Raw genomic sequence first — 23,169 nt, 5'->3', positions numbered from 1 at the left:
GAAAAACAAGGGAGCAAACTGTTAACAGACTACTGATGTCATTTGTACACAATCTCACTCCTACCTAGCCACAAATACACAATCACGCATGAAGGTCCAGTCACACTTACTTATCAAATGTAACAGCAGATATGCAGGTGTAATTAAAACCCCACTGTCCTACTGCAGTATCTCTCAACCTTTCCAGACTACTGTATCCCTTTCAGATTATTTGTCTTGCATACTCCAAGTTTCACTTCAGTTAAAAACTACTTGCTTACAAAAATCAGACATAAAAATACAAGTGTCACAGCACACTATTTGTGAAAAATTGCTTACTTTAATTTTTGCCATATAATTATAAAACAAATCAATTGTAATATAAATATTACATTACATTTCAAGGTATATTACATTACATTTCAGTGTATAGTATATATAGAAGTATAAACAACTAATTGTCTATATGAAATTTTAGTTTGCACTGACTTTATATAGTCTGTTGTGAGTCGATGTAACCCTTGGGAGATCTCTGTGCACTCCCAGGGGTACTTATTCCTGGTTGAGAACCAACTGTCCTATTGTACTTAAATTTATGGGAATAATGCTACATGGAATAAATTCTATAAACTGAAAGACATGTGATTGTCTAGAGGAAAAGGCATAGGTAAGTCATTATAAAGGGCTGGTTTTGTGTGATTCTTATAGTCCCTGGAGCAACCCTCAATCTGTTTAAAGTTTGTGCATATGTGTGAGTGGAATTTGCAGTGGTCTTATCTAATCACCTAAAAAGGAAAGCGACAATGTCTAGTTGATACCAGTACAAACAATGAGAAGTATGTATGAAATTTGTGGTGGTGGTAGTTAGGCTTTTTGCTGTTGCATTTGGAGGAGCAGATGTTACTGATCTGTATATGCTGGGTGGGATATTTTTACCATTTAACAATTTTCTAAAAAAGATTTTCATGGCTAATATTCCTGAGTTTTCAAAAAAAGGTATAGGTGTTATACGTTATTGTGAGGAAGAGGAAGTTACACACCTTGTGCAGTAACGAGGGTTCTTCAAAATGTGTTCACCTGTGGGTGATCCACTTCAGGTATCACTGCATATCTGCACCATAGATTGGAGATTTTTGGTTGCAGAGCTCAGTTAGGTAGCAGTAGTCGTCTCAGGGTGCTGTTCGCGCCTCATCTAGCATGTACACGACCCAACACTTTCACTTCCTTCTCTACCGCAGAGCTCAATTAGTCAACTCTGAAGTAGAGGAGAGAAAGGTGGTTAGTGGAGCACCCACAGGAACATACATCTTCAAGAACCTTCATTACTGCACAAGGTAACTTCCTCCTCTTACCACAAATATTGTGGCCGCCATGTGACCTAATAGTTGTAGGCAGGTTCTGGTGAACATTTGAGAGCTGCTGTGACTGTCAAGATAGCTTTCTTTGACAGGGTAGTGAGCTTTGTGGATGAGGGGGAAGCCTATTAGCTTGGTTTGACACAATTTGTTCTTGACAAATCCATGCTGACTATTACTTATCACCTTATTATCTTGTAGGTGTTTTCAAAATGATGATTTGCGCCATTATCTTTCCGGGTACTGAAGTTAAACTGACTGGTCTCTAATTCCACGGGCTGTCCTTGTTCCCCCCCCTTTTTTTTTTTTTTTTTGGTTTTTTAATATATTGGCGCTATATTTGCCCTTTTCCAATCCTCTGGAATCTCTCACAACTTCTCAGAGATAATTGCCAAGGGCTCAGATATCTCTTCAGTCAGCTCTTTGAGCATTCTAGGATATTTTTCATCAGGCCCTGGGTGACTTCAAGATATCTAACCTATGTAATCTTTAACTTCTTTCCCTATTTCAGTTGCAGAGCCTCTCTCATTTTCACTGGTATTCATTATGTTGACCGTCCAATCACTACTAACCTTTTTGGTGAAAAACGAACAAAAAAGATATTTAACACTTCTGACATTTCCACTTTTTCTGTTTCCCCCCTCCCTTTTTTGCCCTGCCTGTCCTCCTTGAACAAGCTGTACCATTCTATATCAATACCAAATGAAAAGCTAGACTTTCAAAACATTAACAAAGTTATTTAAAAAAAAATTGAACACACAAGTCTAACTTTCAGATACTGGAGCTTAAAATTAGGCCCCTATGCCCATAAGGGCTCTTGTAAATATCACCTTTAAGTAAATTAGGAGCACAGGTTAGCAGAAGCACTACCAATTATCTCATTTTGAATAATGCACCCAACCTTGTTTGTATTACTGAGATACGTCTCAATGCCCCAAACAATCCTACTCTAGCACCCTGCAGAATACCCCTAAATATCACAAACCAAGGCAGATGCCAAAATACAACAAAAAAGAGTGAAGCAGCATCCAGAAGATGCTTTACCCCAGAAACCAACACCTTGAGTTTATCCAGAAACAAGAGGCAAAGGACAAGAGAAACCTAGGATGCCTAGTACAGGTTCACAAAGGGAAGCCCTGTCAGTCAACTTCCTGGAGGAACTAATGGAACTGGTTCTCCCAGTGTGGTATTGGAATTGTTCTGATTCCTCATCCTCTGTGACCCCAACCTCCAAATAGACAACACGAAGGATACAAGAGTACTTGATCTCATAACTGACATTGAAGCCATAGGATTCTCCTAGGCCGTATCTGGATCCATACATACAGTCAGACATGCTGATCCTACTTTCAGTCAAGGAGTGAACACTGGAGACAGACCACTCTTCTAGTCTTGCCACTACCTCAAACAGGCACAGATCAGAGCCCCAAAGCTGGTCCACTCCCAAGATCCCTTGAATGCTCTACTTCAATCCTAGGAGAACAAGATATCCAAATACAAGGCCAAAGTGCTAATGAGCACAATAGGACAAACCACCCATCTACCGCCATCAACATCTTGGCCCCAAGCCACACATTACTCCCACATCAACCAAGATGATCACCATAGTTCACAGGTAGAGAGACCACCCGTGAGTGGTCAAGAAAAACACTCAACCCATTGCCAACAGCACTATAATTCTTAGGAGGCCATGCCAATGCAGTAAAGAAGGCAAAACAAGCCTACTACTCTGAAACTCTCAGCAGAAGTACTGTCAGCAGAGCTATTCTGCACTGTGAATTAGCTAAATCACTCAGACTGTGTAGTCCAAGCAACAGATGCAAGTATCAATTGACATGAAGAGATGATCAAAGTTATACTAACAACTGAAAAAGAACCATGAAGAGAAAATTCCACCTCTGACCAGATTGTATCATAAACCCTCCAACCTCTGAGTTTGTCCCTCACACATCTTAAAAGCTCAGAAGCCCTGAAATAAAAAAATACACATTCCCAACTTATGAAGCTGCGCCATACCCCTGATGGCTAGTGAAAGCCAGCCAAAAACACAATTATGCCCAGTACTAATGGAAATAATCAATGCTTCCTTCAGAAAAGCACATCTACCAAGCTCTGAAAAATACATGTTTTCTAAATCTTCAAGAAGGGTTGAGTAAAAGCTGAGTACCATCCCAGGAGGAAGAACCAAACCCAGCACCACTCAACATCCTAAATACCTTGCAATCAGGGTTCAGACCTGAGCAAAGCATAAAGAGCTCACGTGGCATCGAAAATGTGACCTTAAAGTCATTTCCACAATCATAGCACTGGATCTCAATGCAGCTTTCAACAGTAATATGGTGTCTGTCATCAGTAGATCTCAAAGCTCTTTAGTATAATTATCCTCACAAAATCCTGTGAGATATGACCCCCATTTTTACAGATGAGGAACTGAGGCACAGAGAGGCTAAGTGACTTCCCAAGACCCCACAGAAGTCCATGCTTGAGCAGGAAATTGAACCTGAGTCTCGTGTACCCTAAGCCAGTACCCTAACCACTGCATGGACCATACTTCCCTTCCACAGACACAAGATATCAGTAATGACATTGGAGCACTACATTCATTCCTCCAGCTGAACTCAGTGATGGGTAACTGCTCCTGCTCTCCAAAGGCCCACACTTCCTGGGTTCATTACTATTCCCTCTTTAATTATTAGTGGTCTGGGGGGAATCCCCAACCTCTATTTGATGCATCCATGATTAATGTCCTTGCTGGGAAGGGATTTGAGAACATTACCCTTCTTTACACATTTTTGGGTTACAACCACCATGTTAGTCCTGCAAGGACATGAGATGAAACCCAGATTTTCCTGCTGACTTGAGCCAGAATTGTAGGCGACACAAGGAACTATGGCAAGTGGTCCCCTGTATGTGCATACCAATGTGTGGTGCAATTCTTCAATGCAGGTCCGTACCATCATAGCTGGTTCTCTCAAGCTGTTGTGATAGCAGGCTGGTACATGCTTTCCTCAGGAAGATATACACTCTCCAACCTGGAAACAAAGCTCCTATGAATTCTATCCTCAGCTGGAATTTAAAAAAAAAAAAAAATGTCCATAGTTAACTAGGAGACCCAGCCAGGCAAGCAGAGAGCTATTCTAGGCTCATCATCTCCTCTTGCTGGGATCTGCCCTGATCAGCCAATCATCCAGGTGAAGGTAAATGTGTATGTGTCATCTTCACCTGTGCACTCCTTCCACTGCTGGACATTTCGTAATGGCTCTGGATTCTGTGGAAAGTCCAAATGGCAGTACCTTGTACTGGTACTGATTTGGCTCCACTGTGAATCTCAAGTACATCTTGTGGGTTGGGCAGATGACTATGTAGAAGTACACATCCTGCAAGTTCAGAGCCATGAACCAACATTAAGCCTGCAGATATGGAATGACAAAAGCAATTTATGTATTTGTCCAGTCTTCTCAGATCTAAGGTAAGATGAAGACCTTCTTCAAGAAGAGAAAATATCTGAAGTAGAAACCTCTTCTCCTGCACTCCTGAGGTATCTCCTTGCTAAAGCAACAAAACTAATTTTTTTAAGCTCTCTTGAGAAAAGTATCTGAAGAGGAATGGGAAACGTGAGCAAGTGAATAAGTAACAATATGTGATGATGTCCAATACCCTTTTGTCTAATGTGACAGTTGATCAAGACAGAAAGGCAGCTCCCGAAGGTGATGATAGGCTTTAGATGGGAGCCACATAACAGCCTCACATTCATCAAACCTGCTTCCTTTTCGACAGTGCTGAGTGTGCAATGGAGATTGACGATGGGAGTCTCCTGGTTCTGAAATTACCTACATGGATTATTCCAACAGAAGTAACTTGACCTGAGCATCTCTGGACTTGGGGGTCACTGAGGACAATGCCCAGCACATCAAGTAACTGATAAGGAACTCCCAGAAGACATATCAGATGTGTCCCTCAGTGAGTCCTTCACAATGCAAGCAGGGTTTGAGTCCACCATGAGGCATGGCAGTTGGCACGGCAGTTGGCACAGAGCTCCTTGCCTCACTGTACAGAGGAGGTATACAGGGAATTACTAGAGGTTTCTTCTTTTCAATCAAATTCAAGGAAGTAGCAAATTGAAAATGAATTTTTTCTTTTAACAGAATTAGTGAAAAAAAGGAATGACTTTGTAGTTTTAAGAAAGTGCTGAGTCAGACACTCAGTTCCATCTCTTACCACAAGCAAGATGAAGAAACAAAGAGGACTTTGACTGCTACACACTTTATGCCCTTGTCCAGCATGTTCAGCCCTGACAGACACAGCTACTCAAAAAATCCCATCTCACATGCATGGGAACTGGATAAATTCATGGTGGCTAAGTCCATAAATGGCTATTAGCCAGGAAGGGTAAGGAATGGCGTCCCTAGCCTCTGTTCATCAGAGGATGGAGAAGGATGGCAGGAGAGAGATCACTTGGTCATTGCCTGTTAGCTTCACTCCCTCTGGGGCACTTGGCATTGGCCACTATCGGTAGACAGATACTGGGCTAGATGGACCTTTGGTCTGACCCAATAACGTTCATTCTTATGTTATGTTCTTATGTCTACACTGACAATTCAAAGAAACAGTTCCACCATTAATAAAGACAGTATATTAACTAGTAACACATGATCATGCAATGAGCTAGCTTCAAAATGGTATTGTTTCAATAAAATTGCACATATTGCATATATTTTGCTACATACATTTTCAGATTAGCCCAATATTAAATAAAATGAAGTATTAACGTTGATGTTGGCACCTTAATGTTGGAAACAACAAATTCTATTACGTTAAAAACCATCTCTTGTAAATGATGTTAACTACACTTTCCTGCAGAATGTATTAAACAGCAAAATAAGGCACAGAGTTTCAGACACAAAACCCAACCTCAACTACTTAATCTGTCATCTAAAAATCAAAAGGTAGAAACAGATGAGAAATTTTCAGATGGCTCCATCTACAGTTTAATTGTGCTAAACTGGACATAATCCAAGAAACTGAAGAACAGCTGATACATAAGTAAAACAGATGGGAACAGACCACCTAATTGGTAGTGTTTGGATTTACCTGTAATCTCCCAAGATTAACAATTTATCTTCAAGAAAATTGACAGAGAACATGCTCTTAATGTCAAAAATTTATGTGTAAAAGGCAGAATGCCAATGAAGATGGAGGCTAAACTCTTTGGGTGTTATGGTGAATGCTGGAATGGAAGGTGTAAGGAGGCGTCCTGGCTCCCCGCCGCGCCTGAGGGGGACGAGCCAGAGCAGGCGCCTCAGTGGGCGGAGTCAGCACGGCCTGTCCCCGCCCCCCGGAAGTCAAGGGGCGGGACAGGAAGTATAAAAGCCCAGCCCCAGCACTCAGTTGGGCGCAGGCTGCCAGAGAAGACAGACGCTGGTGCCCAAGCTCCTGCCGGGCCTGACCTGCCTCGCGCCCATTACCCGGAGCAGCACTGCCCGGACCTGCCCCGCGCCCACTACCCGGAGGAACGCTGGCCGGACCTGCCCCGCGCCCACTACCCAGAGGAACGCTGGCTGGACCTGCCTCAGACCCGGTACCCGGAGGAACGTCGGCCTGACCTGCCGTGTGCCCGATACCCCGAGGAGTGGCCTGAGCTTCCCCACGACCGGTACCCGGAGGAGCCCATGGTCTGGGACCCACCAGACGACGCCGGCAAGAACCAGGTACCCAGAGAGGGGGAGCTTGGAAGTAGCCCAGGGATAGCCGACCCTGGTTCGGCTCCTGAAGAGCCCGAACCCATGTCAGTGTGTTGCGGCCAGGATCCCCACTGACCGCAGCGGGTCTTGACCGCTGCTAGGGCCCCGGGCTGGAACGCAGTGAAGTGGGAGGGCCTGCGTTCCCCCTGCCACCCGTAACCGGGTGGCAGACTCCCCCTCTTCCCGCCTATTGCCACTGCTCTGCCCTGATCCAGAGGGCCAGAGCCAATTAGACTTGTTTGGTGCCCCGCCCGAACCAAGGGCTGGGCCCCATTGACTTTGCCACTGCTCTGCCCTGATCCAGAGGGCCAGAGCTAATTAGACTTGCGTTTAGTGCCCCGCCCGAGCCAAGGGCCCGGGGTTATATTGTGTTTGCTCAGCCCCTGCTATGGCCTGAGCCTGAACTATTGCTGCCCGGACTGTCCAAGGGCCTGGGCTGATACTGGGTTTGCTCAGCCCCGCTAGAGGCCTGAGCCTGAACTGTTGCTGCCCGCCCTGTCCAAGGGCCGGGGCTTATTGACTTTGAGAGCCCCGACCCCGGCTAGAGGGCCGGGGCCCTACCCTGTTTACAGACCCTGTACCCCACTCAACACCTGCCGAGGGCTAAGCCTACCCAGACTGCAGAGCGTAAGGAGGCGCCCTGGCTCCCCGCCACGCCTGAGGGGGACGAGCCCCGACACGACCGACTTACAGAAGGCATAGATAATATTGGTTTGATGGCAAGACCTTTGAAGTACACACATTGTTTACAAAAGCAACTTTCATACATGTTTGAATGAAGTTTAGATAACACCCATGCAGTGTGTTTTGAAAGGGAAACCACTGGATATTAACTAGTTCTATGGTTGATAGCTTGAAATTTCTTTTATAGTGCTTTAATATACATTTCTGGGTTTGTATATTCCTATTCTTTGTCTTGAAGAGCAAATTGTCCAACTAGAATTTGCTTTCATTTACCAGTAGTTGCAAATTAGGATTGCACCCAGAGGTCCTAATCTGGATTGAGGCTCCTTTCTCTTGGGCACTCAACCAATACAGAAGAGGAGAATCTCTGCCCTGAAAATCTTACTTACTGTTTAAAAATACAAACAGAAGAAGGGTAGAGAATATGCATTAAACATACAAATTCGCATAGAAAAAAAATTGGCATAGCTTTGTTAGTTTGTTTTTGTTTGGAGTTTGTGTTTTTTACCTTTTAGTTGGGATTAGAGCAAGGGAGGGAGTACAGAAGTAATAAACATAGGTTGTCACATGTCTAGCTATAATTAAAAGGGTGGGTTTTGTAGGTATCAGAGGTTAGCCTTAAGGAAGTATTTGAAGAAAGAAAGCAGTGGCTACTTGGATTTTAATCAGGAAGATTTTCTCATGCAAAAGGGGCAACATGGCCACATTTAAGGGCAAAGCTGAATAGTGGACATTAAAGGCTGGGAATGTTGGTAGAGCAACAAAGGCAGGGGTCAATATCATAATAAGTACTAGATTAGCTAAATTATGAAAATGCCTCAAAAAGGTCAAGATATTAAGCTTGTATTTGATGTACACATAAAGGTGGATTCAATGGAAAGACTCAGAGGGGGCTGATGTGGTCTAAGGCCATGTCTATACTACAAACTTTGGTCAACGCAAATTACAACAGCATACAGCCACCAAAGTTAGTATATCACTCAAGCGTGCGCATACCTGGCTGCTTGTGTTGATGCTGCAGTGGGACGACAGACGGCACGTACATTCCTACTTTGGCACCAGCCCACGTTGCCAGAGTACATCAAAAGAAATGGCTACTTTTGGATACACAAGTGTCCAGGGATCACCAGAGATGTTTCACCAATATCAGCATGGGATGGCATGGGAAGACGCATGATGCTCACATCTTTAAGAACGCAGGACTATTCAGAAAGCAGGAACATTCTTTTCCAACCAGTGGATTACCATTGGCAATAATGCAATGCCAGTAGTAATCCTGGGGGACCTAGCCCTACTCTACTCCCATGGCTCAAAGCCACACTAGCCACCTTGACCACACCAAGAAAATATTCAACTGCAGGTGCAAAATTACAGTTGAACATACTTTTAGTAAACTGGAGGTATGTTGACTATGTTTACTCACAAAATGGGATCTCAGTGAAAAAAATACCCCAATGATTATAGCTACCTGTTACATCCTGCATAATATCTGTGAGGCAAAGGAGGAAAGTTGTCACCGAGGTGGAAGGAGGTAGTGGAATGGCTGTCTACTGAGTTTGAACAACCAGATAAAAGGACCATCACAAACTGAATGTGGAGCTATGCAGTTGGAAGAGCACGTTAATGGCCAGACACATTAATGTGCTGGACTGTACTCTGGCCCTGAAGACTTGGGAGCTGTAAAGAACTCTGTAATGCTTGCTGTAGATTTATAATTATTCCTGTGTCTTTCACTAAACCTATGAAATACACGGTGCTTGCTGTACCATTACACATATGACTGAGTCTTTTGGTAAACGTATGATTTCTATGGTGCTGTATACTTACAGGTACTAGTTGCTTTGAGTATTTCTATGCATTCTGCAGTATGTGTGGTAACATAATAAAGATGAGTTTATTTTCAAAAAATAAATTTATTGAGAAAACAGTGCAAAACACAATATGCCAATACAAACTTATAACAAATGAATGAAACAGAACTTTTAAAATGAGAAAGGCAGTGAACATTTCTTCCCATCTCAGTGCACAAATGCAATCCATTTTGACTACACATACTGTCATGGTATAATTCCCCACTCTGAACCTTAGCGTCCAAAAGATGGGGTACCAGCATGAATTCCTCTAAGCTCAATTACCAGCTCAGTACTTGTAGTGCTGCCACCAACCAGGAATTCCAGTGCCTGGTACACTCTGGTCCCCTCAAAACCTTGCCCGGGGACCCCCAAGACCCAGTCCCCCTGGATCTTAACACAAGGTAAGTAAACCCTTTCCCTCACCGTTGCCTCTCCCAGGCTTCCCCTCCCTGGGTTACCCTGGAAGATCACTGTGACTCAAACTCCTTGAATCTTAAAACAGAGAGGAAAATCCACTTTCCCCCCTCCTTCTCTCTCCCCCTTCCAGACTCCCCCGAGAGAGAAAGTAGTCCTAACACAGAGAGAAATTAACCTCTCTCCCCCCCTTCCCTCCTTTCTCCCCACCAATTCCCTGGTGGATCCAGACTCAGTCCCATGGGGTCTCACTAGAATTTAAAACAAACAAAAAAAAAATGAGGTTCTTCAACAAGAAAAGCTTTTAATTAAAGAAAGAAAAACAGTAAAAATTATCTTTGTAAATTTAAGATGGAATATGTTACACGGTCTTTCAGCTATAGACACTGGGAATACCCTCCCAGCCTATGTATGCAAATACAAATTAAAATCCTTTCAGCAAAATACAAATTTAAACTCCTTCCAGACAAATATACATTTGCAAATAAAGAAAACAAACATAAGCCTAATTTGCCTTATCTACCTAGTACTTACTATTCTGGACATAAGAGACTGCATCAGAGAGATTGGAGAGAAACCTGGTTGCACGTCTGGTCGTTTTCAGAACCCAGAGAGAACAACCACCGAAAACTAACAGCACACAGACAAACTTCCCTCCCTCAAGATTTGAAAGTATCCTGTCCCCTGATTGGTCCTCTGGTCAGGTGACAGCCAGGCTCACTGAACTTGTTAACCCTTTACTGTCAAGAAAGACATGAAGTACTCCTGTTCTATTAACCCTTAACTATCTGTTTATGACATACACTGACCTGTGAGACGAATACATAGTATGTGTTAATCTGTCGTTGTCCTTACTGTCCCCCATTATGGAGTGACAGGGGTAGGGATGCAACCCATGATGCTACATGGAATGGAAGGGGGTGTAGAGAGCTGCCACTATAGAGTTCTCCAGAAACTGCAAAGGGTGACCAAAGTCCATGATTGTTGGACCTGCAAGTCAACTAGAGTCTGCAGCATCTGTTTGCTGCCTGAGAAGCCCCATTATGTCCTGGTCCATCTCTCTCTCTCTCCTTTTCCTGCTGGGATTCCTGGGTCTCTCTCCATTTTCTCCTGTCCTCTCAGTCCCTCTCCATGCTGGCTGCCACACTGGCCAGCCAAGCCCTTTTTTCACAGTCCAATATAACACTGGCTTGCATGATCTTACTGAACAGATCTTCCCTAGTCCTCTTCTTTCTCTTCCTCATCAGGGTCAGGTGTTTTGCAAGTGAAGAGGGAGTACCCCTCAAGGCCGCAACAGCAGCAGCTACAGATAAAAAAAAACAAATTTATCACTGGATTTACAGTCACAATGGAAAGGGAAAGATGGTTACAAAATTTTTCCCTTTATTCCAATAAATTTTTTTAAGAGACATGCTTATTGACATTTCAACTTTGGAGTGCCTCTGCCCAGCACTACTCTCCAGTCCCAGCCATGGTGAGTATGGTCTGACAGGAGAGGGAGGGCAGGAAGGAGTAGTGCATTAAGATTATCAGTCGCATAAAACAAAGTTTTGGTCTCTATTTTCATGGGTATGAGTATAGGGCAATGGCACTGAATATTGGTACTATTTTCAACTGGCGGGGGCAATTTTAGTAGATCTCATTCCTGAGGGTAAAAAAGGCACAGAGAGCACAGCTGCAGCTGGCCTCCCGAAGCTGCTCAGACCTGTATGCCACTAGCCTGTTTACTGCAATGGAGCCAGTCAAACTCCTGACAGAGCGACAGGATGAAATGTCCTGCCATACAGGAAGACAGAAGGCACCATCCCTCAAAGCCTTCAGGAGAGAACTGCACACCATCTCCATTGAAGTTTCATCAAGAGCTCTCAGGAAGCTAGAAGGGACATAAACAATATGTTCCATATGGCCCTTTACCATTTAACTCAACAGTAAAATTAAAAGCACATACAAACTCTAGTTCCATTTGTCACACCGCTACTACTTCTCATACAAGTAAAACAGTGAAAAGCCAATACCTGTGTCTTGTCAATTTGGGGGATGGGCTGGTTCCTATCTTTATAATTAAACCTAAGGAAAATGTATGCACACACTCACCCCAGGTTTCTTCCCCTTCACTTGGCTCATCAGTGCTCAGCTGGTGGGACTGACTAGACTGCAGTCGAGTCTCAAACAGGTCCCAGCATAGATGGACTATCCCCCACTGTGTCACTCCCTTCCTGCTCCCTGTTTCAGGCTGCTCCGAGGTATTTATGGTAGTCTTCAGGGTGCTGGCAGGCTCCCATATGTATGACATGCAGTTCATTGTTCAAGTGGCAGGTCTACAGCTCACCATCAGATAGTTTGTTGGCCTCCCTGGATTTGTGGTACACTTGCTGCAGTTCCTTTGCTTTCATGTGACACTGTTGATGATCCCTGTCATACCCCTTTCACCTGCATCCCCCTTACAATCTTCTCACAGATGTCCACTTCTATGTTTGGTCCATAGTTGTGCCCTCATAGACCCAGGAGATTCAATACCTCCTGCCTACACCAGACAGGAACATGTCTAGGTGTGGAGCCAGCAGAGACAGCTGGGCAGTTGCACACAAGACAGACAACTGCTAGGTGTGCAATCAGAAAAAGGTATTTAAAAAATACACCAGGTGTTTTCACTAAGTGTTGCTTCCAATCTCTGACTCCTGAGCAGCAAGGTGCACAACTGTGGCCAGAGCAGTCACTGTTTTTACCTTAATGGGGCCTTTACAACCAGACACAAATTTCAGTGTACACACATGCACAGTCAATGCAAGGCAATCTATGTCAACCTAACTTGGTAGCCTGGTCTACATTACAATGAGAGGCTGCTTGGGGGCAGGGGGGGTCACCTGGCAGAAGTGGCCAAAACTCTATTTAAGGATTGGATCATTTTGAACATGGGTGCTCACTGGCCTTTCATTGGCTGACAATAGCAAGACTGAACAAGAAGAGGAGGATGCAGGAGCTCCTTTAAAAAAACAGCCATCAGATGATTAGTTCCTTTGCTCTAGCTGCCTCCCAGTCCAAAATGTGACAACTAGTTCTTGTAGGCTGCAGCCAGATTTTTCTTCTAGGAACTCACTCATTTGAATGAAAGACCATCAAGTCATCAGCCTTGATGGCATTCCTATTATTAGCATCTCTGCTGGACATACGGATTTCTTCCACCATCTCCTGGATGTCCCAGACCATGATGGAGGCTACAATGTAAAAGTTAAGTGTTACCAAACAGGTTACTATCAAAATGGCATTTACAAAACAGGAGGAACTTTTCAGATTGATATAGATATATTAATCAATCACAGAAGTTATATTAGCATCTACACTAGAAGGGTTTACAGCAGGGGTGGGCAAACTTTTTGGCCAGAGAGTGTAGGGTGACTGGATGTCCCAGTTTTACAGGGACAGCCCTGATTTTTGGGTCTCTCTTATATAGGCTCCTATTATCCTCCACTCTGTCCTGATTATTCACATTTGCTGTCTGGTCACCCTACCCGAGGGCCACATCAGGGTATGGAAACTGTATGGTGGGCCATGCATGCTCACAAAATTGGGGGTTGGGGTGCAGGAGGGGGTGAAGGCTCCAACTTTGGGTATGAGCTCTAGGTTGGGGCCAGAAATGAGGAGTTCAGGGTGCGGGAGGCAGCTCCAAGCTGGGGCAGAAGGTTGCGGTGCGGGAGTGGTGAGGGCTCTAGGGATGAGGGGTTGGGGGTGCAGAAGGGTGCTCCAGGCTGGGACTGGGTTGGGGTTTGGAGGACAGGAGGGGATGAGGACTGGGACAGGCGTTTGGGTGCAGGTGGGAGTCAGGGGTGCAGGCTCCAGGATGGCGCTCACCTCAAGCAGCCCCCAGAAGCAGTGGCATGTCCCTGCTCCAGCTCCTATGCAAAGGCGCTGCTCTGTCCGCAGGTGCCACCCCTGCAGCTCCCATTGGCCACAAGGAGGAGCCAGAGGGAGGACATGCTTCTGTGAGCCACGCGGAGTGGGACAAGCTCATGACCCCACTCCCAGGCAGGAGCCTGAGGGCCAGATTAAATCGTCTGGAGGGCCAGATGCGGCCCTTGGGCCATAGTCTTCCCACCCCTGGTTTAGAGGTACAGCTATACCAGCAAGTTTTTCCTAGTGTAGACCAGCCTCATTGTTCGTTACACTGAGGGAGGAGGGAATTGAGCTAGGGAGTAATGGTCGGAAAGAGTATATAACAGTTTACGCTTATAAGACCACATGAAAAAAAAGCTGCTGTAAACAATGAAGTGTCACTCTCCAATCACAACAGCTAGAAATTGCAGATACCTCCAATAAAATGTGCTTGAGGCAGTTTGATGTTTATTTACTTTGTTTTGCATTTCAATACAATAGATACCCTGTTGGAACTAAGAATGTGGTGGGATTTTTTTTCTCCCCATTTCTAACAGATCTTCTATTGCTCGCTGTTGGTATTTGACAGTCAATGTAAAACTACAGATATTGACACAGAAGATCTGATAGTCTCCAGTAAATACTAATAAAAATATTAAGCTATATATTTATGGGCCTAAACCTCCACAATTTGCTTATTTAGGATGCTCACTGACTGCAATAGGAAAACAAATCTACAAAACAAAGCCTGAACACTGAAAATTAAAACCCAGTCTTAAACCAAAGATCTAGGAAAGCGAACAAAAGCACAAATTCTTCCTTTAATCCTCCATGCCCACAGGTCTCTGAGATTTTAGATACTAAAGATGCATTAATACCTAGATGTTTCATCATGAAGAGGAACCCTGCTAGCATAGTGTGATGTACTCAAGGGGAAATCCTGTCCCACTGCCTTATGCTACACCACTAGCGACCATCATGTTAAATTTGTGCATGCACACAAAGATTAGCCACATCTCATTGTTAAATATGTTCAGTACAAAGTATTAATATATTGACTTTCTGGTATTCAAAGAGTAAGTTCATAGTTCTAACACTCAGTCTTCCATGGAAAGATCTCAAAGCACCTTTACAGACACCATAAGTTAAGCCTCACAACATATCCATGAGATACACAAGTATTATCCCCATTTTACAGATGAGGAAACAATCATGCATTTAATATCCTTTTCAAAGGAACTGAGCCTCCTATCCACTTAAATAGGAGTTTTAGGTGCTCAGCACCTAAGAGAAATCAGGCCCTGCAAAACTTGCCTCAAGATAGTCTGGGGCAGAGATGAGAATAGAATCCAAGTCTCCTTGTCACATGCCTTATTCACAAAACTATCTTTCTTCCTCCTCTGTATGCAAGTGTAAATTATGCAATTATATAGATATAGTATGCTGTGCAAGTCGTAGGGAGCACCTTCTCAGCCTCTAGATGAGTTACTTCACAACAATTTCAAGCAGAAGGGAATCTTGTGATATGTGCATTACTTTTGGAGTTTTGTACTTAGATATCATTGTAATCATGGAAAAAAGAGATTTCCTGGCAGACACGTTCAACCTAGAAAAGAAACTATTCTTTTCACTTCTATCACTATCTGCAAATTTGCATTGTTTCCTCAAATTAAACTCTTTAGTATTTACCTGAAAAGACGTTACAAAGATCTTTAGACCTTGAAACCTAAACTAAGCACTAGCTAAAGTCAGAGGGAAGTTCTATCCACATTTCTACCGTACACTGTTTTTAAAATAGGACCACTGGAGAGAGGACAGTTAAACTTTCTCCTGAAGCATCAGATATTGACCACTGCAAATATTCTTGAGCCACTGCTTTGTTCCACGATAACTACATTTTTGCCAGTCTTTCCCCATCCCAATGAACAGAGTATCAGCTCCAGTCCCTGATCTCAGCTACTCCAGAAACTCTCATACCAATACCCACATGCCAAACGAAGAGCCTGCAGCAAATCTGTTCCTAAGTGTACAACTAAGCTTGCCGCTGTCTGATGTTGAGTCAGAGAGTTCAAGTTTTTCCAGTAAGTCATTAGTAACTTTTCCTTTCTGTAGCATTTATTTTTGAAATTAAAAATCAATGGACAGATTTTCAAAGATAAGCATATGTAATTTAGTGCAAACTTACAACTGTTTTACAATCATAAGCCCATGACATGCATGTGTTAGTAAGCTGTGTGCATATTGCTATTTAACTGGCTAACTGGTCATGTATGCAGACACTAAATACAGACAATGAACCAGTTATATCAGCAGTTCTCAACCGGGGATCCACAGCCCCCTGGGGGTCTGTGAGCCCTATTAAGGGGGCCGAAGGGCCCTGTGCCTGAAGCCCAGATCCCCGGCACCCTCCACAGAGCTGAAGCTGAGAGGTGTGGAGCTGAAGCCCGGACTCCTGGTGCTCCCTGTGGGGCAGAAGCCCTGAGTCCATCGGCAGAATTGAGGACATGGAGGGCCCTGCCCAGCTCCCAACTGCAACGCAAGAGCACAGCAGTCCCAGGGGCAACTCCACACCTCTCCCCTGCCCGTCTCCTCTCCCTGCCCCTACTACCCACTCCCTGCACCTTGAGCTATCTTGTCTGCACACAGCCCCTACCTACCTACCACTTCCCTGCACCCTAAGCTGTTTTCAAAACTTTCTGAACTACCCCTACCTTTGAGTTATAATTTTTGGTTGCCCCCCCACCTGCAATTCAGGCAGGCTGGGTGGCCTGCTGAAGTGAGTCAGGAGGTGGCACTCCATCCCTGGACCCAAACATGAGGAGGTAGCTCAAGCTCTGTAGGCCCCTACCCCCCCCCCCCCCGAATAGAAGTCAAACTACACTTACGCCCAAGGCCCCTGCCCCAAGGCCTCCCCCACTGGGCCCTGGAGTGTTTATAACATCTCGAAGGGGAGCCTCCGAGAGAAAAAGGTTGAGAACCCTTGAGTTATATAGTCATATGTGAGCGTGCACGCACATACACACACACACACCTTCCTACTTTCCTCACTGGAACATGTGCAAGTTAAGCACAGATCTATTCAATTAAGTGCACCTGACTTCAAAAACCTGGTATACTTCTGATTCATTTTCAAAAATATTTGTAGACAAGAGCACTATGTAGTATCACCAATAATCTCTGACAAGCTGGACATACTGTATTGAATAAGCTTTCAGTGCAACTGACCACATAAGTTGGTCCAACTGGTGTTTAATATATGTGAATTTAAATTATTCTAAAATCCTGGAAGTCTATTCTATGTCTCACTGAAAGTTTTATACAGTAATCATACATACATATTATATATGCACACACACAGTAAATTTATGCAATGCTCTGGAACAACCTAAATGAATTTTTAAAAACATTAATAAGCTACTAGTCTCTACATGCTTTCAAGACTGAATAATCCAAATGTAGGACAGCATGTTTCCACAGTAATACTAGAGGACGCTGGTGTCAACCAAAGGGTTATTATAATCATTACTGTAGCACAGCAACTTCAGAACAAGACATTTTTCCTTAACAAATTTGTTCCCTTTTTCTAGGCTATTTGTCTTTAAAGTTATCTTTCTTTGGGTAGAAATATGAGCCTAGATCTCAACCCTACCACCCCCCAAAAAAGGCTCATGATTCCGCTTATCTAGGTCTTCATTAGAGTATGACAATCCTCAACCCCTTCCACCCTCTCCTCCCCGTCAAATTCCCTCTACACAGATATATATGTGTATGAAGAAGTCAAATGCTACAATTGCCCACAGAATTAGCTACTTCAATCCAAATCTAATACAAGTTAACCAAGAACATGGGAGAAGAGGCTAATAGTATTTGTATATATTCCTGTATTCACCAAATTCTCCATTTTTCAGAACAGTTTAAATTGATAAGACTGAGCAGATACCATCACAAAGGATCCACACTTCACCTCTAGAACAGCCACATGAATATTAAGTTCCGACAACTGCTAGGTCTTAGAACTCTATGGCTGTCACTAGCACTGCAACCTCCACCTCATGTTTTTTAACCAGCAGTTTTTAAAATCTGGGGGTCAAGTAATACACTCTGGTTACTATGCATTGCTCTAAAGAGATAATGCAGAAAGAGCATTCTGATTAATCTAGATGTAAAGTAAATTCCTTTTAAAAAATGTGATTTAAAGTTGATACTACATATCTTCAAACCATTAGGAATATCACAGTAAAATTCTCATTGGGTCATTAGTTTATACATGAACAAAACAAATTAAAAATACAAGGAAATGCCCAGATAAGAACGATGTTAAACTAGGATTAAAGCTGCATTCATATCAGCCTTCAAAGGTTAAAAATACTGAAAGATATTTAGCTATCCAAAATACAAATCTTACAAAGCCAGGATATTCAGAATTAAATAAGGGCTGTGTATTATCCCACCTTAACAAAGTGGGTCTCAAACTTTTTTTTTTTTTTTACTGGTTACTCCTTTCACATAGCAAGCCTCTGAGTGTGACCCCCCCCTTACACATTAAAAACACTTTTTTATATATTTAAACACCATTATAAATGCTGGAGGCAGAGTGGGGTTTGGGGTGGAGGCTGACAGCTCTTGACCCCACATATAACCTCGTGACTCCCTGAGCGATCCCAACCCCCAGTTTGAGAACCCCTGCCTTAACACATTTGGATTTTTTTCAAATGTAACTAACTCTGAATTTCCCAGGTTTGTAGGAAAGCTATCCCAAAACATCCTATATTTTTCATCTTTAGAATACCTTATATGTACACAACTTTACACCAGTTTAACAAAGCAAAGAACTCATTCCAAAAAAACAACTGAGAAATACTTAGTGTACATTTAGTGTTTACCTCATCCGTATACTGGTTGCTCACTTGGTAATTTCTCTAGTTCTCCCTTCTCTTCAAGTATCAGTATATTTATGCCTGCATCTGTAATTTTCACTCCATGCATCTGAAGTGGGTTTTTTACCCTCAAAAGCTTATGCCCAAATAAATCTATTAGTCGTTAAGGTGCCTCCTCATTATTTCTCTAGTTTGTAACCAGTCACCATCATTTTCTGATAAACATGATTCTAGGGGGCTGTTTTTTGGGAGGGAAGGTTGAGGGGGAAGGAGAAAAGGAGGCACTGGCACATGTTAAAAAGGCATGTCTATGCCACAGCACCCTTGCTGGCTGAGCTTGAACTCCCACTCACCAGGGTTTCTGTCTCTTGGGGATTCATGTAGTACGCCCTCTGGCTGCATTACTTTCAGAATTCAATCCCCTTCCAGAGTAACAGAAGTACAAACAAAAAGGTTCTTCAGCCCACCCTCTGGGTTCAGTTCCCATACCCTTCTGGGCTACTCTGAGGGCAGGTCTACACTACTGCTTATGTCAATGTAATTTATGTGGCTGGTTCCCTGTGTTTCCCCCCTCCAAATTAAGCTATCAACTCTTTTACTCCCTGGTGTTTACAAGGCTATCACCTGACCCCAATAAGTTCTGCCTACTTCGGCAGGGTTAACTGAAGAAAGCTGGCTAGCTCCAGGCCTCCTGTCACAGTATATTTTATTATAGTTATCTGTCTATTAAAGGCAAGGCAGTATTTTAAATACCAATCTAAATATAAAACATTCAAACAGATGGCTGTAAAAAAACAACGCTGTCTCCAGAAATTATTTTAACCCTTATTTGGGATTGCTTGTTTTCCAGAGTTTGGGGACAAAGGGGACAGACTCATCAGCACATGCACAACTCAGGCCAAGTCTACACTAGGAAATTAGATAGGTATAACTACATCACTCACAGTAGTGACGACAAGCCCTTTGACAGGAAAAAAAAGTGTTCCTGCTTGAATTTCTAAGGAATATATTTTACTTTTCCATCTAGTATTTCACATGTTCACCGGCACAAGCTTTTATCGTAACAGTTTACATGGGCATGTCTCAATAATTTTACAAGCCTTCCTGGAGAGTGAAAATGAAATGCAATAACGATACCTAAAATGGAGTTTGAATAAATGCTAATATAATAGGTATAAATCTAGACTACAGAAGGCAGAACTTGGTTGTTCCATAGGAAAAAAGTTTCACCTACAGGAATTTTGCCTTCTAGATAAAAAGACATTGTAATTTTGGCAAAACAGATACAATTATATAATCTGAATTAGTACCTTAAAAGCTGATTCCCCTGCAAAATAGATACTTTGAAATGTTTATCTTCCAAATGGAAGAAGCCTGACCTAGATCTCATTATAGTCAGTGGTGACAGAGGCCTCAGCCCTAGCTAAGCAGTCAGATAGACAAACACACCTGCATTCCTCAAAACATGCTGCATCCTCTGCAGCAACAGCTCTAAAGGGCACGGGAGAGGGCAAGAGCCAATATGCTGAGCCTGGGCTTAAACTCTGACCCTGCTTATCACTTAGGCAAGGCCAGGAACTGATGCCCTGGGACCAGAATCAGCTTGAGACCATGTCCTCTTGCCCTCCATCAATCTAGTGTTACTATAGCAAACCCACTAGTGCCAAGAACTAAGCAAGATCTACAATATCTAAAACAGTAAGAAAAACAAAAGCTGTAAGCAAGCCTCACATTCTGGGTTTTAGAGATCATTCCATGCTCCAAGTAAAGCCAGCTTCGCTGCAGCACCTTTGAGCAAGTACTTACCTCATTACCCCTTTCCTGATTCGACTTTCTTTCAGATCAAAAGCCACACTCTCTCTCCTGTACTTAGATTTCCAGAAAACCTTTGGCAAGGTCCCTCACAAAAGGCTCTTAAGCAAAGTAAGCTGTCATAGGTAAGAGAGACAGCACTCATGAACTGGTAATTGGTTGAAAGACAGGAAACAAAGGGTAGGAATGCATGGTCAGTTTTCAGAATGGAGAGAGGTAAATGGTGGAGTCCCCCAAGGGTCTGTACTGGGACCAGTCCTATTCAACATATTCATAAATGATCTGGAAAAAGGGATAAACAGTGAGGTGGCAAAATTTGTAGATGATACAAAACTACTCCAGATAGTTAAGTCCCAGGCAGACTGCGAAGAGCTACAAAGGATCTCTCAAAATTATGTGACTGGGCAACAAAATGACAGATGAAAATTCAATATTTAGAAATGCAAAATAATGCACATTGGAAAACATAATCCCAACTACACATATAAAATGATGGGGTCTAAATTAATTGTTACCACTCAAAGATCTTGGAGGCAGTGCAGATAGTTCTCTGAAAACATCCACTCAATGTGCAGCGGCAGTCAAAAAAGCAAACGATGTTGGGAATCATTAAGGGCAAAGGTCAGAAGACAGAATATATATCACTTCTATATAAATCCATCTCTATATATGCAAACATCATGAATATTGTGTTGAAATGTGGTCACCCCATCTCAAAAAAAAGATATATTGGAATGGAAAAAGGTTCAGAAAAGAGCAACAAAAATGATCAGGGGTATGGATCAGCATCTGTATGAACAGAGTAATAAGGCTGGGACTTTTCAGTTTGAAAGAGAGACAACTAAGGGAAGATATGATAGAGGTCTAAAATCATGACTGGTGTGGAGAAAGTAAATAAGGAAGTGTTACTTACTCCTCATAACACATGAACTAGGGGTCACCAAATGAAATTAATAGGCCGGAGGTTTGCAACAAACAAAAGGAAGTATTTTTTCCAACGAGTTCCACAGGTTGATTGCAACTTTGCGCCAGAGGATGTTGTGACGGCCAGGACCATAACAGGGTTCAAAAAAGAACTAGATAAGTTCATTGATGGACCTATCCTACATGGCTATTAGCCAGAAGGGGCAGAAATGGTGTCCCTATCCTCTATTTGCCAGAAGCTGGGAACAGGCGACAGGGAATGCATCACTTGATGATTACCTGTTCTATTCATTCCCTCTGGGGCACCTGGCATTGGCACTGTCAGAAGACAGGATACTGAGCTAGATGGATCTTTGGTCTGACCCAGTATGGGCATTCATATGTTCCTGGGCACCCATGCGCACTTATCCCCACAGCTCAACTAAGTTACCCTAATTCAGTTGAAATTGCCTTACATAAAGCCATGTTTCATTGAAGGGAAAACACTTTTTTTTCAGATATTTAAGATAATTATAGGCACCCAGTCACATTTAAATAAACACACAAGATTACTACAGCCAAGAGGGGGTGGGGGGAATCTTAAATTTTTCAGTTTCCTTAATTTGATAGGAAAATATGAAACTGATTATAAAAAAATCTGTGTAGACACTCCACTTCTGAAGACACCCTTTTGAAACTTTAACCAAGGATTAGAAAACCCCTCAAATTTTACAAGTTTCAGAACACACAGTTTAAATGAGTACTCCATCAGAAAAATCTGAGCCAATTTAGAAAGAAAATAAACAGTATCACTTCAAAAAAGAGACACCTCAGACTAATGTGTCCTAAAAACTATTGCTAGATAGGCAAGGCTGTTAGAATATGACGATATCATCTTAAGAATCTTTAAAAAAAATAAAGCCTCCTACCCCCAGCAGCTCAGAAGCAGCATTTTCATTCTATGACAATTGTCTCAGGGATACATGTAACAACTCCATTGTGTCTTAGTTCCAGGAAGCGATTATGCTCAACAGAATACAAAGGCCCTAAAGGCGGGAGGCAGAAGCTCAGCTACCCGTGCCTCATTTGTGAAACTATTACTCTCAGCAAGTTTGCAGATGACACTAAACTGGGAAGAGTGGTAGATACGCTGGAGGGTAGGGATAAGATACAGAGGGACCTAGACAAATTAGAGGACTGGGCGAAAAGAAACCTGATGAGGTTCAACAAGGACAAGTGCAGAGTCCTGCACTTAAGACGAAAGAATCCCATTCACTCTTACAGACTAGGGACCGAATGGCTAGGAAGCAGTTCTGCAGAAAAGGACATAGGGGTTACAGTGGACAAGAAGCTGAATATGAGTCAACAGTGTGTCCTTGTTGCCAAGAACGCTAACAGCATTTTGGGCTGTATAAGTAGGGGCACTGCCTGCAGATCGAGCGACGTGATCATTCCCCTCTATTCGACATTGGTAAGGCCTCATCTGGAGTACTGTGTCCAGTTTTGGGCCCCACACTACAAGAAGGATGTGGAAAAATTGGAAAGAGTCTAGCAGAAGGCAAGAAAAATGATTAGGGGGTTGGAGCATGTGACTTACGAGGAGAGGCTGAGGGAATTGGGATTGTTTAGTCTGCAGAAGAGAAGAATGAGGAGGGATTTGATAGCTGCTTTCAACGACCTG

General features: G+C 43.1%; 1 protein-coding gene across 7 annotated transcripts in view; it reads right to left on the bottom strand.

Moving 5' to 3' along the window:
- DOCK9 (dedicator of cytokinesis 9) overlaps positions 1-23,169 on the bottom strand; it is a 347,564-nt gene that overhangs the window by 308,835 nt on the left and 15,560 nt on the right. Inside the window, exon 1 of one of the 7 annotated variants that reach the window (XM_050946711.1) lies at positions 20,580-20,598. The exons of the other annotated variants lie outside the window; for them this stretch is intronic. The gene's annotated coding sequence lies outside the window, so the exon portion shown is untranslated. Of the gene's footprint in view, positions 1-20,579; positions 20,599-23,169 lie in introns of those variants that run through there. 7 annotated transcript variants of the gene reach the window in all.

The sequence above is a fragment of the Gopherus flavomarginatus genome, chromosome 1, assembly GCF_025201925.1.
Source record: "Gopherus flavomarginatus isolate rGopFla2 chromosome 1, rGopFla2.mat.asm, whole genome shotgun sequence".
Classification (NCBI taxonomy): domain Eukaryota; kingdom Metazoa; phylum Chordata; order Testudines; family Testudinidae; genus Gopherus; species Gopherus flavomarginatus.
Note: the sequence above shows the minus strand (reverse complement) of the source record. Positions and strands in the feature narration are given on the sequence as shown.